The 18,412-nt window shown below is 42.0% G+C and overlaps 1 long non-coding RNA gene across 1 annotated transcript in view; it reads right to left on the bottom strand.

Moving 5' to 3' along the window:
• Positions 1-438: 438 nt before the first annotated feature.
• The window catches only part of LOC146859958 (uncharacterized), a 171,884-nt gene continuing 153,910 nt past the window's right edge, over positions 439-18,412 (bottom strand). Inside the window, exon 3 of the long non-coding RNA XR_014978745.1 lies at positions 439-802. This is a non-coding gene — a long non-coding RNA (uncharacterized LOC146859958). The remainder of the gene's footprint in view (positions 803-18,412) is intronic.

Genomic DNA, 18,412 nt, shown 5'->3' on the forward strand with positions numbered 1-18,412 from the left:
TGTTAGTGTAGAGATCCATTTAGGGAAATAAGAAAATGATGGCAAGATATCAGATAACGGAAAAAAGAGATGGTTGCAAACTGTCTAATTGAGGCTAGAGATACTGGAGGAGTTCCCCCACTGCCCCAAACCAACTGCAATAGAAGAACTGGTAAAAACGACTCTGGAATCCGAATCAGTCAATGGATTTAGTACAACTGATACATCTGAAAATCCAGAAACCTCTCACGGTAAGTATAAGATAGCATTGTTGCATGCAAAAATATATGTGGTTAGACAGTGTCAAAACGCTTATACATTATACAACCTTTTTAATTCCTGTGTATATATAAATAGGGAATGGAATGAGCATATTAGTGTACATTAAAACAGCAGTGAATTTCTATGGTGTATCATGGTCGATGTAGTGAAAACACATTAGCTTGAGTTCCACAAATTTATTAATCATGATTCCATTCTCTAACAGATATCCAGGCTCATGGAAGTGATGTGTCAGAAGCCGGGGGACATGAGGAATTTCACGGACCAATTAATCTTCATAGCCAGGGCACAGCACCCTAAGCGGAATACATGAATGACAGAGTCACGGAACATACACATTTAGTACAAGACGTGTGTGGAAGAAACACACACAGTATCACCCAGGAACCTGAAGGTAAGCTAAGACAACTCCGGTCGATGTGGAGCTCGCACTCGCCATGTTGCCAACACACAATCCTAACAAATTCTGTGAACTGCTCATAGTGACGAAAATGTGCTTCTCTTTGGAGGTTTGAACGCCTCAATGTTTAAGGTCCAGTACCTGGAATGAAAAGACAAACATAAAGAAAATCATTGCATTTAGTTTTCAAAAAATTTGACATAACCTTGCTTGGACCCAGATTTCCATGAAGGAAAAGCTAGATAGTTTGACAGATGCAATGAAGACGACTCTATGTATTGAATTGAATCAGGATATTATGCAGTGCTTAGTTTGTAAAAGAATAAACACTGGGCCCTTGTCAGGAGGCCACTGCAGTTTGCATCACCCATTGCCCATGTCAGCGCAGTAAGTGACAGTAGAAAGACAATTACTAACCATCACCCTCCTACAAGTGTGATAATTCTAACTATTCCAGTCCCCCAAAGCCAAGAGAAGGGTTTAGGCAGCAGTTATTACTATTTTTAATGTATAATTCAGTTAATAATCAACTGTTCTTGCGCTCAACTGTAAATTGTACTAGCAGCACCACCATATGGCAGAAGGCCATAAGTGCTGATGTTGACAATTACATGCTGATTCCAAGAAGTGGAAACCACCGGCTCAAATTTCGCATTGATATTATGAGTCAATAGCGTAGGAACCATCAACACTCTGTACGTATTGATTTCTTAAGTAGGTCAATTAATTACCTTGTACATGCCACATCTACATTGTCATGGCGTACTGTCAGCCTACAAGTTGAAATTGGCCACTACAGCAGGGAAGAAGTATGAGGCCTCATCAAAATACAAATGTTGTAGAAACATTCCAAAAATAACAGATTGCAAGTGGCACACAGGTAGTAGCAGCAGAAAGTGTCAGCATGTTGCCACGGATAGCATGATTGTTTGTGAAACCAGGAATCGTACTGCTATTGAGGGAAATGTAGGAGATTCAATATCTGCTCGTGGCACATTCAAAATGTAGACATTTTATTTGTCATTGTTTGGGTGTATTTAGGGTAACAACACACATGTTATACCTTTTATTCTATATTATTATATAGCACACATATTATACTTTTTGTACCTTATAATTTACATTTTGTGACACAGATTAATGCTACATTACATTGCTTACATACATTACAATATATGAAAGTAAAGCAAGACTATGGTTTATCACCTGCAAAGCATTTGTATTTTTATGCTAAAATGATTTTGTACATTTATAACTTACCCTGTAAAATAATTATTTGTTACATTAGCGAGGCGTACGCTGCCTTGGGCTGTTCTTGAGTCATTGTCTTGTTGAGGTGCTGATGGCTCTTTGCCCTCTTCTTCAGACTCTGACTCAAACATCCGAACTTCCAATTCTTTCTGAGTCACTATATTGTGTAGAATTGCACATGTTGACACCATTTTATGACTAATTTCTGGAGAATATTGTAGGGCATCTCCACACCAACAGAGACATCAGACTTTACTTTTTAAAAGTCCAAAGGTCCTCATGTCCTTCTATGTGCAACATTGTGCCGACGCTCAATCCGTGTAGGAGAGCTCAGATAGCAGTCATTATCCATGGGCTTTAGCCATAACCACTATTACCTACAACATCAATGTACATATTAGCACATCATACTCTAGATATATGTGCCTTAAAAAAAGTATTAAATACATAAAGCTAATTTACCCAGTATATATCCATCTTCATTTGTGTCTTATGCAATTCTTTTTTAAATGCAGGGCTTACACTCCTCTTTTTAATGTAACATTGTGTGGCTGATTTCCTTGATTTTCTACTGCAGCAAAATCCCCATCGTTTTTAGTCCGTTGGTCTGTTCATAGCTGCTTGTTGTTGTTATATATACCGAATCATTTGCCAAAGGCAATAAAGTCCATTGTTAAGGTGGGTGAACGATCTTCCCTCAAAGGTCCAGGCATTTGCATGTGGGTTAAGCTATTTTTTTTTTGTCTTTGGTGTGCACTGTAGGCATACTGTTGCATAGCGATCAGGCTCCAGGCACGAAATTAGAATATCCCACTTGGCAAATGTTGATTTTCGTAACATAATGTAGTCAAACTCATGTTTGTATTTTAATACAATTGTTTTGATTTTTCTACATTTCTGTGCAGAAAGAAAATCTATATTTTATTGATTCTTCAGAAAACATATTTTGAACATTCGGGCAATACGTCAGGAGACTGAGAATGTTGCTTTAGTTCAAGTAATTATGTGACCTCTAAAGTTCTATTACTGTTTTAATAGTCTAACAAAAGTCTCAAGCTCTGGGCTTACAGCTGGTGGACTTGTTGAAAGGGTTAGTGCTCTCCTTCAGATTTAGCTAGCCGTTTTTGATGGACTGATGAGGACTGAGGGTACTGCTAGTGTATTTTGATGAAGGTTTTTCACACTTATTTCTTTGGTTTTCTTGTGCTTTATTATAGGGATGCCCTGCGGAGCCTCATAGTTTGTGATAGACTTAGTTACAGGAGGTCCACTTGACTGTCTTGTTTAATGGTTGATGTTTGGGATCACATTGCTTGTCCTCATGTGGAAAGTCTTGTTCAAATGTCAATACTTTTTTACATTTTCCAAATCATCCTGCTGATGCTGGTGGAGATTGGTGAGGAATGTGTCAGTTCAATATCATGCTCCCCTGAAATTGTTAGATCACAACTTTCAATGTGAACAGTATATGAAGGGGGTTGTGGCTCAGTTCCTAATTTTTTATTTACTATGGAAGGGTGGAAATAATTTGTTTTAGGCTTAAAGCTGGGTGCGGTTGGATTTCATATAAAAAATGCATTTCTTTGCTTTTGAGTCATTTGTCTCTTATGCAATTCTGTTTTTTAAATGTAGGGCATAATGTCTTCTTTTAAGGTATTCTTTTGAGGCTGGTTTCATTGCTTCTCTGCTACAGCAAAATCCTCAGCCTCTTTTGTTTGTTAATAGCTGCTTGTTGTCATATTTGCAGACTCATTCGCCAAAAGCAATACGTACATTGTTGAGGTGGGTGATGGATCTTCTCTTAAAAGTCCAAACATTTTATTGGGTTTTGACTGTTTTCTTTTTTTGTGTTGCACTGTAGGCATATTGTTGGATAGCGATTAGGCTCCAGGCGAGAAATTAGAATGCCCTCCTTGGCAAATGCTGATTTTTGAAACATAATGCAGGCAAACTCATCTATGTATTTTAATACCATTGTTTTGGTTTTTCTGCTTTCTACTTTTTGTGCAGAAAGAAAAGCAATTATTTATTGATTCTTCAGAAAACATTTTTTGGACATTCTCTAGATACGTCAGGAGTTTGAGAATGTGGCCTTGGTTCAAGTGATCATTTGCCCTCTAAAGTTGTTTTGCACTTATGATAGAATGACAAAAGTCTCAAGCTCTGGGTTACAACTGGTGGACTTGCTGAAAGGGTGTTGATTTTTCTTCCATTTCACCTATTGGGTGCTCCTGGGCCTGAGTGCTTGCACAGATTGCTTCCCTGTCTTGTGCTGTCAGTGTGCTAATCTTTCTAGTGGTTTAGGATACTCCTTCCCTCAAAGAGCTTGGAGACTTGTCAAAGTGAGGCCTATCCATGTGCGGGGGATTAAGAGAGGGCTCTTCTCCAGATGTAGCCAGCATTATTTGACGGACTGATGAGGACTAAGGGCAGTGCTGACATATTTTGATGAAGGTTGTTTGCACTCATTTCTGTAGTTTTCTTATGCTTTTTATTAGGCACGCCCTGTGGAGCCTCATAGTTTCCGATTGACATAGTTACAGGAGGTCCACTTGACTCTGTTTTTAAGGTTGATTTGTCTCTTCTTTCCTATTTTGCGTCTTCTTGCTTTTGTTCATGTGGAAAGTCAAGGTCAATTGTAAAAACTTCTTTACTTTTTCCGAATCATCCTGTGGATGCTGTTGGATTTTGGATGAGTAAAGAGTCGCTTCAATATCATGCTGTTCTGAAGGTGTCAGATCACAGCCTTCAATGTGATTAGTATATGAAGGGTGTTGGGGTTCAGTGTCTAATTTTTTTATTTCCAACAGAAGGGAGTGAATAAGATTTCGTTTTTGGCTTAAAGCTGGTTGTGGTTTGATTTCATATCCAAATTGCATTGATTCACTTGTTTCTTATAGATTTCTTCTTTTAATGCAGGGCTTAAAGTCTTCTTTTAATGTTTAATTGCGCGTCTGGTTTCCTTGATTTTCCGCTGGAGCAAAATCCTCATTTTCTTAAAGTCTTCTTTTAATGTATCATTGTGCGACTGGTTTCCTTGATTTACCGCTGCAGCAAAATCTTGATCTTCTTTTGTCTGTTTATAGCTGCTTGTTGTCGTCTTATTTGCAGACTCATTTCCCAAAGACAATAAGCCCATTGTTGTGATGAGTGATGGATCTACCTCTTACAGTCCAGGCATTTTCATTGGGTTTCGATTTTTTTTGTGCAGACATATTGTTGGAAAACGATCAGGTTCCAGGTGCGAAATTAGTATGACCCACTTGGCAGAAGTTGAGTTTTGTATCATAATGCAGTCAACGTCATCTTTGAATTTTAATACCATAGCTTTGGTTTTTCTACTTTCTCCTTTCTGTGCAAAAAGTAATGTTTTTATTGATTGCCCAGAAACTTTTTGGGACATTCTAGAGATACCTCAGGAGTTTGAGAAAGTTGCCTTGGTTCAAGTAATCATGTGACCTCTAAAGTTGTATTGTCGTTCTAATAGAATGACAAAACTCCCAAGCTCTGGGTTACAACTGCTGGACTTGCTGACAGCGTGTTGATTTGTCTTCCATATTACCTATTGGGTGCTGCTGAGCCTGAGTGCTCATACAGATTGCTTCCCTGTCTTGTTCAGTCAGGGTGCTAAATCTTGCCGGTGGTTTGGGAAACTCCTTCCCTCAAAGAGCTTGGAGACTTGTACAAGTTAGGGCTATCCATGTGCGGGGCATGAAGAGAGGGCTCTACTCCAGATTTAGCTAGCGTTATTTGATGGACTGGTGAGGACTGAGGGCAGTGCTGGCATAGTTTGATCAAGTTTTCTCACACAACTTTTTTTATTTTCTTGTATTTTATAACAGAGATTTCCTGCAGAGTCTCATAGTTTGCGATGGACATAGTTACAGGAAGTCCCCTTGCCTCTTATTTTTTTAAGGTTGAGTTGTCTCTTCCTTCCTATTTTAGGGTCTTGTTTCTTCTGTTCTTGTGGAAAGTCTTGTTCAAATGTCAGTACTTTTTATTTTTTCGAAATCAACCTGTAGTTGCTGCTGGAGTTTGGATGAGGAATGTGTCCATTCAATATCATGCTCTTCTGAAGTTGTTAGATCACAGCTTTCAATGTGATTAGTATATGAAGGGGGTTGTCACTCAGATTCTAATGTTTTATTTCCTATGGAAGAGAGGGAATAACATTTCGTTTTTGGCTTAAAGTTGGGTGCAGATTGATTTCATATCAAACTTGTATTTCTTTGCTTTTGAGTCATTTGTCTCTTATGCTGTTCTTTTTTTAAATGCAAGGCTTAAGTTCTTCTTTTATTATGTCATTGTGCAGCAGGTGTCCTTGATTTTCCACTGCAGTAAAATCTTCATCTTCTTTTTTCTGCGTATAGTTGCTTTTTTGTCGTCGTGTTTGCAGATCCGTTTGCCAAAGGCAATAAGTCCATTGTTGAGGTGAGTGATGGATCTTCACCTAAAAGCCAGACATTTTCATAGAGTTTCGATCATTTTTTGTTGCGATGCACTGTAGGCATAGTGTTGGAGAGTGATCAGGCTCCAGGTGCGAAATTAGAATGCCCCACTTGGCAAATGTTGGTTTTTGTATCATAATGCAGTCAAACTCATTCTTGTATTTTATTACCATTGTTTTGGTTTTTCTACTTTTTCCTTTTCGTGCAGAAAGAAATTGAATTTTTTATTGATTCTTCAGAAAAAAATGTGGGGACATTCTGAGGATACTTCAGGCGTTTGAAAATGTTGCCTTGTTCAAGTAATCATGTGACATCTAAACTTGTATTGCGTTTCTAATAGAATAAAAAAAGTCTCAAGCTCTGGGTTACATCTGGTGGACTTGCTGAAAGGGTGTACTCCTACTTCACCTATTGGGTGTTCTTGAACTGGGTGTTCACAGATACCTTCCCTGTCATGTGCTGTCTGTGTGCTAATCTTGCTGGTGGTTTTGGGATACTCCCTATCTCAAAGAGCTCGGAGAAATGTACAAGTCAGGCGTATCCATGTGTGAGGGATGAAGAGAGGGCTCTTCTCCAGATTTAGCTAGTGTTATTTGATGGACTGGTGAGGACTGAAGACAGTGTTGGCATAGTTTGTTGAGGTTCATCATTATGTTAAATGCACCTGAACACGATGAGGACTATCAGTTAGATACCTGCATCTGCTCTGCTGGGCGAAATGATGGAGGGACAAATGGTGGCCTCAGGGAATGGGGGAGGGAGGACAAAGCTGAGAAGTTTCCCAATACAGCTTCTGTAGCCAGAGAGGACACAACAGGTGAGTTGGGGAGGCAAAGTAGTTTTAAGCCCAGACAGCAAGGTAGAAGGGAGGGACAAGGAGATGGGGTGGCTCGGAGGGGAGTTATTCACATAGCTGCTGTCATTGGTCTCAGCTGACAGCATCCACTCCAGTGTCTCAGAGACCCCAGAAGACATGGGAAGCCAGACAATTGGGCAGATCAAGAGTAAAGCATAGCTTCTCACTACATATCTACACATAGCATGCAGCGGAGGGGGCAAATTAACAGCTTTGACCTGGAATGTAAATGGACTTGGGAACAAAACAAAGAGATGCATAGTGGTTCAGTATCTAAAACACTAGGGACCTGAAGTGGCAATGTTACATCAAACACACCTGAAGGGAAACAATTGTGAGGCACTGAAAAGGGGGATATAAAGTGCTGGCGCATTTGGGTCACACATCTGACTCAAAGGGAGTAGGACTGCTAATTAAGAAGTCAACACTCATCATACATGGGTCGACGTCCAAGGGTGATAAGTTGAAGAGTCGGGCTGCTAGGACGGCATGCAAATCAACCTTTGCTCCCTATATGTCGCACCTAAACTCTTTGCATAGACCTTGGAGACACTGGGCACCCTCCTATTGCGCCTACCTGACGGGGTACTAATTTTAGGCAACTTCAATCTAGTGGTGAGTGATGGGGAGGATAGATACCCACAATGACAGGGAAGGGCAGGGGAGATTGCTTTGGTGTAATTTCCTGGGCCAAAGGTCTATCTGACATCTAGACAACTAGCACCCCAGGGCATGACAAAAGACTTTCTACTCCAGAGCATGCAACAGTTTATCAAATATCGATTATTATATTGGGAGATTCACTACACAAGACTGATTGTGAACGGGATCTCAAATTACTCACAGATGCGGGCCAAGCTGCAGGACCCATTTGTGGATAGAGACAGGGCCTGGACTCAAGACCTATGGTACCTCAAAGATAGAAGCATCACTCAGGAGTTGAGAAAAGGCACTGTCCACTACTTTAAAGAAAACTTGGGTATAGTAACCTCAGAGCTCATAACATAGGAAGTCTACATGGTGGTCCTGAGGGGGAGGCTATCTGCCTATTAAGCGGGTTGAGGAAATGGAAGAGGAAACACGCTGTTAAACTAGGGTGTGGGATTCTACCCCTCAAACAGGAGTTTCAAAAGTATTTAAATAAGAAAATAGGCCATTACTGAGGCTACGACAGCAAGAGTAAGGTGACCTTGCTGATAATAAAGAGAGAACCACCGTCTTGGCCATGCTGTACTGGCTAAATGAGGTAGGCAATAAACCAGGGAGGTTCCTGTATGGCTGAGCAAGAGAGGGATAGAAATGTGTTATAGAAAATACAGAGAGAGAAGGAGCTGCCCTTCAAGGGGCAAATAGAAACAGTGGCAGAAATTGTAAGTTTATCAAGGCCTATATTGGTCAATCACGAGCAAGTTATCAAGTGACACAGGAGGCTTCCTCAAACATATACGCCTCCTGGTCCTCATGCCAGAGGAAACAAATGAACTAGATGAAGATATAGTATAAAGTAAGATAGTTAGGACCATCAAAGACATTAATCTGGGAAAGCTCCAGAGCTGAACAAATTTCCAATAGAACTATATAAAAGCATGGCTTAGCGCCGCACAAGAGACAGATGTTCCTTGAAGCCAATGAAATACGCCAGTTAACCTATGACCAGCAGTTATCCATGATAGTGGAAGTCCTGAAAGACAGGAAACCAGCAGATAGTTGTGCCTTTCTATAGGCCTATATCACTGCTTAATCCTAGCGAAAGTACTGGCCACTTGGCTAGGGCAGGTCATCTTTAAACTTGTGCATCTGGACCAGTTGGGCTTCATGCCTCATAAGGGCACTAGGCTGAACCTCAAACACCTATATGGCAACCTTACCAGATTGAGGGATCACCAAGAAGACTCAGCCGTGCTATACCTTTACACCCCGAAAGTCTTCAACATTCTGGAGAGGACATAATTAGCTGAAGTGTTGGAAAGAGTGGGTAAAAGGCCAATCTTTCGGCAGTGGATAAAGCTCCTCTATCATCAAGATATGGCAAGAGTTAAAGTAAATATTACTATATTGTACCCCTTTTGGACTGGAGAGGGGTACGAGGCACAGATTTCTGTTAACCCCATTGCTATTTGGGCTTTTGCTGGAACCACTGGCCTGCTTGATTTGGGAAGACCTGCTGGTTTGGGGACTGGGAGGTGAGAATCTCACTCTACGCTGATGATATCCTTTTGTAGATGTCGCACCCTAATGACATCATCCCCAGGCTCCTACACATTTTCCACTCATACTTGGAATATATCATCAACTGGGAGAAATCCCTATTCTATCCATAAACAGGTTGTCCCTGGGAGGTGAGTTACAGAGAAAGTATACCAATAGTTCTGGGGGGATTTAAATATTTAGGGATATGTGTAACATTTATACTAGGCCGGGCCACAATGTTCAAAATGGTCATCCTGTCCAAACCCCCGTAATGCAATCTAAAATCCCCTCTACAGGATCCTGCCAGAATTCTTTAGAAAGCTGCAGACTAGAAGCCTGCACTCAGATGAGAAAGATGACTGATCAATGAGCCCCAGGCTCCCCATGCGGCCTGGCAGAGGTGAACTTGAAACCATCCCTAAGGCAGCACCCAGCCACAAACAGCACCCGATGTGTAGGTGAACCCACAGGGGAGACCTCCTGACTGCCTTTTCGTCCTCGGCGCTCATTCCCTGAACACATGATGACGACAGCCATCTTACAGCCTACAGAGTGATTGCTTAACTGGAAGAGAGGACCTCCAGTAGACATTTTGTCCAAAGACGCGACAAAGGTGAATACAACTAAATTAGCCTTGCAATCCCTAACCACAGAATACAAGAAGATCTGTGGGGACTTGTTTATTTATATTCTTGCCTCCCACATTTGAACTATAGGACTTATCCAATTAAAAATTAAATGCAAGCAGTTGCTCAGTTGCATTTTCCCCAGATTGGGCCTGTATAGCACAGATGCCTCCTTGTGCTTCCCTATGACGTCCTATGGGCTTTATACCTTTGACTCTACTGCCCCTGAGATTTGGCTAGATCAATTTATGGGTCGACCTGGAGGATCCCTACGAGGCAAGACTACTGATCTGTTGAATGCCAAGTAAGTCTGGGGGGCAGAAGTGGCTTGGTGAGAACTGAGGATCCTCTGGTCCTGAGGCAGACCAGCCTCCCAAAATGGCAATTCAGCTGCATTAAACCAAGGCTCCATGATGACTAGCAACCAAGGAGAGTTGGGAACCCCCATAACAAAGAAGAATCTAAACATTTGCCTAGGAGACCTGTATGATAAACTTTCCAACACGATGACACAAATACATAAGTCCTAAAGGATGGCTGCGATCTCTCGTAAGCGACTAACAAAATATAGGCATGGGTGATCTGGTGGCAAACAACGAAGATGACATAATTGCCATGAGTAAAGAGGTCAAGAACATACTGGATTCCCAATCCAATGAGGTTGAAGCAATCAAGGCACTCTGAGAAAATTGTACAGATTTGGAAGACGGATCAAGGTGAGATAATGTGCTGATCCAGAACGTTTCAGAACAGAGGTTTGTGATGACATCATCCTGTACTATAAGTCTCTTTTCCAAATTGTACTACAAGAGGGCCAACTACATGAGATTCCCATAATCCAGGCACATTGAGTAAAGAGCACCACGGGACGAACCTGGTGTCTGCCCCTGCAACATTATAGTTAAGCGGAGGTCCTCCCACCTAAAGGACATTGTTAATGTGAGAAGTCAAAAAATTAGATCTGCAATTTTTTTTCGAGAATATACTCCTCACCTTTTCTAGGATGTTTCACATGTGACCATGAACAAATGATGCATGCTATCCTTAATGACTCCTGAGCTTCATAGAAGACAAATATTCAATTGGCAGATGTTTCCCTTTGCATTGTGGTTTCAGCTACACTCTAAATCCCATATGATCTGCACAGTAGAAGAGGTACAGAAATTGCTGGCTCTATTGAGAAGCAGCCCAAGTACAGTTGAAAGGACCTATGATAGCCCACCAAGGGAGCAAAGAGAGAGCCCACAATCCCGTATGAAGGGGGGAGTGAAGCACCCCTGGAAATTGTAAGACAGGTTGGAGAATATTTATGCTGCCTACCAGACAGCTCGAAAATTGGACACACAAGGAAAGGGACTTTGAAGACGGCAACATGTGTGCTACGGGTGTATAGAGAGCAGAACTGGCTCTCACTGGGCATGTACTATTCTTCCTCCAACCTCTGGACCAAGAAAGGCTCACCAGACTAACAATCTATGTCAGGATCCACCTGCAGAGGCACAAGGCTCAAGCCCTCAACTCTACTTGCCGATACCCTTAACTCCAACCAAAGGCAACTTATTCCTTGCCTGGAAAAAATAGGAACTTGGATGGTCGACCGTAGTCTTCAGCTGAATGGGGATAAAACCGAGCTTATGATTCTGGGCAGCAGTTTTAGCCCATGCTTAGAGATCCCCTGGCCAGCAAAATGGGGTCCCCCCACCCCTAAAACCTCCATAAAAATTCTGTGTATGTGGCTCGACCAGAATTGAACCATGGAGACGCCAGCCAAAAAACTAGCAAATACATGGTTCCGTATCCTCCGGATGATTAGGAAACTTCTGAGTCTACTCCCAGACAGCCTTGGTAGTTTTGAGACTCGATTATGGCAACTCTTATACCTTGGCTCCCCCAAATATGTTATAGATAGGTTAAAGGTGGTACAGAATGCGGCAGCTAGACTACTGCTCAAGATACCTAGATTCCAGTCAGTAAGAGCATCCTTGAGGGAGCTATATTGGCTTCCTGTTCAGGCCAGGATTAAATTCAAGTCCCTCTGCCTTGCACACAGAGCCATGTATGGTAGAGGCCTGCCATGTTACGTACCCTGATCTCTCACTATTTACTTCAACTCTGTCTTAGATCAGGGTTGAATTTCTTGATGAACATTACTAGAATTAAGAGATCAAGGTGGGGTGGAAGATCGTTCTCACACCTGGTGCCCAAACTCTGGAACAGTATGGACCCATGGTTGCGATTGACTGAAAATGAACAGTCTTTTAAAAAGAACCTTAAAACATGGCTGTTCCCTTAATTCTTACACAGATAGTCTCCCTTACCTGTTATAGCGCTGGGATGCCTGTGGGTAGCCATGTGTTTTACAAATCCCTAAACCTAAACCTGTGTGCTTCTATCAGAGGGACAGTCCGAGTGCGGTGGACCAAATTGTTGAGCTGATGCACCCGTCCAGCCCGGTGTCCTACTGTATGAATATGAGAGATGTAGGTTTGCGCTCTGGCTGGAGGCAGCCGGGAGGGCGTCCTGGGATGGGAGATGGCAGGCTACATTGCGCAAGAGGGATGTGTTGGTTCCTCTTCCTATCGAGGTTGGTGTTTTTGCGGGAGAGGAAGGTGTTGGGGATTTGGGGGGAGTGAAGGGAGTCCAAGTTTTTAAATATGGTATTGTATCACAGGTGACACCAAGTCTGACCCAGTGCCTCTTTGAATTAGATTTGAATATCACAACAGGCACACAGTATTTATTCTATTCTATTCTATTCTATTCATAGGGTATGGTAAAGCACATAGCTACCCAGAAGGGCGCTGAGACTAGCAACAGATGATAAGGCTGAATGAATAGAGTTAGTTGAAAAGATGGGTTTGCGGAAATTTCCTGAATTAAAGCTCTGGCTCCCTTTTTCTAATATGCTGGGGGAGTGTGTTCCAAGGCTTGTGGCTATGAATGCAAAAGATCTTCCTCTACTTGTGGTTATTTTTACTCTGGGTGAGGCAAATAGCTGCTTCTTGCGATGTTGTAAGAAGTGAGGAGTCTCTGGATTAACATTGGGCCCTTTTTATACATGGCTCAGTGGGCATAGAGCCTTCAACTGTATTCTTTTAGTCACAGGTTACCAGTGTAGGCTTGCCAGGGCCGCAGTGGCAGAGTGAAATTTGAGGATTTCAAAAAGTATGCTGGCGGCGGCATTTTGGATCCCCTGTAATCTTTTCGTGTCAGTCTTGAAACTTCCCAAATAAAGGAAGTTTCAGTACTCCAGGCACAAAATGACTAGAACATGCGAAGAGCACTGAGGGTCCCAGAAGTTTAAGGGATCTCAACCTTTCTATTATTTAATGGTTAAAGTAGTCACATAGAATGTAAAGGGATTAAATTCCCCGGTTAAGAAACAGAAAATTTGGAGGGGACTACAGGAGGTTCTCCTAGAGGTGGTATGTCTTAAAGTGTCCCATTTGATAACGTCTACTTCTGAATTGTGGGGTGAGTAAGACTTTTTCTTGAACCTCTAGGGAAGTTTCCCTATAGTCTATTGATTTGTTGACCATTTGAGACTTATGTTTATGTCCTGATTTTGCTTATTTTCTGTTGCCGGACGAGGCTGAGCTGGGTCTGCCCTCTAGGCTTCACCACTCAGCCATCTTTGCAGCCAGTTGAGAGCTGAAGTAGCTGACAGAGGTATTTTTTTAAACACACACACCATAAAAAAACGTTAAGGGCAAAACAGGCACTTGCGTGGCGAGGGAAGTGGCTCATTGATATTAATATTGAATCCATGGGTAGAGCGAAAAAACACTCCGGTCCCAATAGCCTTGAGCTCAACCTTAGATGGTTTTCTACAAAAAGCTGTGGGTGCAATTAGTAAGGAAATTGAATTGACTGAAAGAATATTATCACTAGTCTCTTCTCCACCACCATCTCTCCTAGATCTTACCAGGGAACAGGAGGCTATTTACATGTAAACTGAACTTTAGCCTCCAGAATCACTTTTTCCAACAGTGAATATCATTGACACTACAAACGCATCTGTAACTGTCAGTGTAAATAGCCCAAAAATCACTGTTTTGACTGACGGAGAGATCACACGGCCACAAGCGTTGGGGAGAAAAGAAAAAGGACAGAGGTGGGCACAAAATCTAAGGGGCAGTGCCCCATGTTGAAAAAGAGTCAGTAAGCTTTATCAAAGGAGGGTGTTATTAAGTCTAGGGGTGGGGAGGGGGACACTTCCTGAGCCAGAGGATTCTTCTTTTTTCATACGGGTTAGCCAATTAATATCTGATGCCCTGAAGCCTATTATAGTTAGTTTAGGATGCATTGAAGAGCAGCTCCGTTTTGTGGTGAATGATGTAAAAGATAAATCCAAACGTAGCATAAGTTGTAAACTAAGGAGGGATGAGAATATTCACACTAGTGAACAGGAAGTTGGCCACAAAAAAAAGAGTATCCTCCCTCAATACCATCGCCTACCCCAAAGTTGTCTGAGCCTAGCCAACAAAAGTCATTTACCCAAGGTGTAAGGGACACCTCGGAGACAGTGACCATAAGGAAAGATAGTAGAGCAGGGGTGGGGGTTAGCAAAGATAAGGTTTATCCACTTGGTCATGACCCGCAAAATGACAGACATTGTGCTACCAATCACAATCGCACAAAGTATGCACCCCATCAAGGGAAGGTGGTGCAAGATCTGCTTATCCTACCCCCAAATAGTACTTCATATACCTTTATACTAAAAGGAGTCTTGTCACTGCCGTAAGATCAACATGAAGATTGTCAACAGCCTTATAAACAAATCATCCCATTGGTGAATTAGAAAAACAGGATGCCAGGTGAAAATAATTGAAAATATCATTATGGCGCGTAGGTTAGATGGCTAGGCCACACATCGAAATCAGTGGAGGGATATTGTGTAGTCTTAAATTTCAAAGATCCCATGTGCGTGCACTTTTTGTCGACATGCCTTACTGAAGCAACTGGCGAGAATGGCTCCAGAAGGGCATGTTCGTTCGGTTTCCTATATCCTCCCAATACAGGTCCCATTTTTTATCAGTGGTAAGCCCAAATTCATCCTAAACAGTCCAGCTTTCCTCATCCAGAGCCTATTGACGAGACAAACTGTTTTGAAGTCCTTTCTGGCCTAATAGACATAGATTGACAACAAGACTCTGCTTTCCTGGAAGGTGAGCAGGTTGAAGTCGGAGACTTTGACCTTATAAGTAACGTCCCATCGGAAATATATCATGAGGGGGTGATCGAAGTAGCGGCATTATTCCCTCCCACCTGTACTCCTGATGTATCTCCTAATGTAATATTGGGGTAAGCACTGCAAGGAGTCATAACCACGTATTTTAAAATCTTGTCATGAAAAATAGCAGGAGTTTGCATAAAAAAAACTAGGGAACAGGTACTGGTTAGGCTTCATTGGAGGTAGTGATTTAATATGACTACAAGACACTTAGTCCCCAGAGGATTTTTTTATAAATGGGTATAGCTCCTTTTGAGTCCCAGCGATTCCATCCCCATCAGGATGGCCAAGGGTGGTATTGTGGTGCTTATTGCAGTAAAATATGCTTCTGTTAAAGTTAAATGCATCTATCTGTTCATCACCGTGGTATCAACTACTAGTGATTTCTGGCCAGGCACAGGTTGACCTATTATTGGTGAACATGTACTATAACATTTTTGACAAGGTTAGCTTCCAAGTAATAGAGGCTTTGCAAGCGGAAATCGCCAAGTTTCCGTCAATAGTCAGCCCTTATGTATTTTATGGTTCGGAGACTTTAATTGTATCGTTTGTAAATATAGTACTCATCATTTTTTGGGGCTAGAAGGTAACGAGGGCCAGCCCATGGCTCATTTTAACCACTCATGTGTGGGGGAAGCCTTAAACACCATTCTGGTCGTAATGACAATCTTTTTAAATGATTGTGTCCATAACTCCTTTATGCAGTGTCGAACTTATTTATACATCGCGATTCTGCACAATGGTCCAGGTAGCCATCTTAGGAGCTTTCTCAGTGTTCTAAGTGGCACATAGCAAGTTGCGGCTAACTTGTTGCTTGGATTGTCAAGGAAAGCTGTTGACTTCTGATTTTGCATAGGTTGAGCACCAGGGCATTCTGGCCAGTACGTTTCCATCCATCAGTTTGGGTTACTCAATTCTACAATCACCTTAGTTTTGTCATCATCCAGGCTGCTTGCTGCCATCCAATCTGCCACGTTTGAGACAATGATGAAGTTGAGAAGAGGTATGTTTGTTTGTGTAGAAAGCGAGATGATAATTTGTGTATCCACGTAAGATATGGGAGAAAAATCATAGTCCTTTATGATTTCCGTTAGTGATAGGATCGGGCTTAGCAAAGAGCCCTGAGGGACTATCCAGTTTAAGGGATCTCAACCTTTCTATTATTTAATGATTAAAGTAGTCACATAGAAAGCAAAGGGATTAAATTCCCCGGTTAAGCAACAGAAAGTTTGGAGGGAAATACAGGAGGTTCTCCTAAGGTGGTATGTCTTCAAGAGTCCCATTAGAATGTCTGATACTCCCCTTATGAAATGCCACTTATGCCCCACACATTAATATGCGGCTTTGGCTTGTGAGGAAGTGGGGGGTAATGATTCGGATACAGTAACACTTTCATTAAGAAGCACTACAGGTCCAACATGACTCAACAGAAGGTAGCTATATTTATTTGGAGGGTAGACATCAAGGGCCTGGTCTGGATATACTCAATGTCTATATTCCAAATCAAGGCCAAGAACAATATATTCTTAGCCATGTAACTAAGATCAAACCCTGGCACCAGAAAACATTTTGTGTGTGGGGAACTTCAAAATTTGCTGAATAGATACCCCCACGACAGGTATACTCAGGGAGGGCTCTCCCAGGAGACAAAGCAGATACTGACAGACATTGGCCTCGTTCATCTTTGGAGAGCTAAACTTGCGGATGTGCAGAAATACACTTTCTTCTCATATGTCTATAGGTCCTATTCACAAATAGGCTTAGGGCCTGATTTAGCTATTGACAGACAGGTTGCTCTGTCACAACTGAACGGATTTCCATCTGCCAAAATATATATCCCATGTGATCTAAATCAGGCCTTTAGTGTGGGGCACTCAGCATTGGTCGGCATTACAACCTGCATTGAGCTTGGTAGCAAAGTGGTCTTGGAGCACAGACTGATAGTTTGGGAGGGTGATAGTCAGCAAGAGAAATGTAGAACGAATAGTTGGAAATTTGATGAAACCCTCCTTAAGGATCGACTGATGCAGCAGGCTTTGAGGGAAGCAATTAAGAGGTAATTTGAGGAAAATGACCTGGACAATGCCTCCCCTAACATGCTATGGCAGTCTTTAGGGGCAATTGCATAGTGGATAGGGCAACAGCAGCATGAGATAGGACACTCTTACAAAAGCTCATTGGGTTCAGAGCTGAAAGCCGCGACTAGACAATAAGACAGACAGGTTCCCCAAAAGCTCAACGGAAGATGATCACGCAGACAAGTCAGATTGACCTATTGGCTATGGTGAAAGCAGGAAAAGATCTATTATATATACAAAAAGGATTTGATGAACATATCAATAAAACTAGCTCCTTATTAGCATCGAGGCTTAGACAATGCAAGGAGGCTGGCACAATTCTGTCTCCAGTGTGTAACGAGGGTCAAATTCTTAGTGCAAATGCTGATAAAACTGAAGTATTTATGAACAAAGGGCCTGATTTAGACCTCAAGGATGGATTACTCTGTCACAATGGTGACGGATATCCATCCGCCAAAATATAAATCCCATTATATCCTACTTGATTTATATTTTGGAGAACTGTATGTCTGCCACTCAGTGATGGAGTAACCCGTCCGCCGAAAATGGTCTCACCAATCAATTTAGCAAACATTTTGCACCCGAACAGATTCCTACTCAGTAATACTATTCAATCCTTTCTGTGATCGCGAATGGTTACACCCTAAATGTCGATAGCAACTATCACTCTCATTCCTAAGCCTGGCAAACCAGCTGATAAATACAAGCAAATAGCTCTTTTGAATTCGGATATCAAGATTTTCGCAAACATGCTGTCTGGTACCTTAATGCTTCATTGAAATGAAATGAAATGAAAAATTATATTTATATAGCGCATAGACTACCCGGAGGCCTCGCAGCGCTTTAATTGATCACTGTGGCGGGCCGCAGGGTGAGACTAGCACGTTTTTGCAAACAGGTGGGTTTTCAAAGCTTTCCTAAAAGCCAGCCGGTTACTATTTTCTCTGAGGGCTAAGGGGAGGGAGTTCCAAAGTCTCGCAGCAGTATGGGAGAAGGAACGGCCGCCCCAACGTGCTTTGTTGATTTTAGAAGTGGTAACTAGGTGCAATGATCCCGAGCGAAGGGCTCT

The sequence above is a fragment of the Triturus cristatus genome, chromosome 3_1 (genome assembly GCF_964204655.1).
Source record: "Triturus cristatus chromosome 3_1, aTriCri1.1, whole genome shotgun sequence".
Lineage (NCBI taxonomy): Eukaryota > Metazoa > Chordata > Amphibia > Caudata > Salamandridae > Triturus > Triturus cristatus.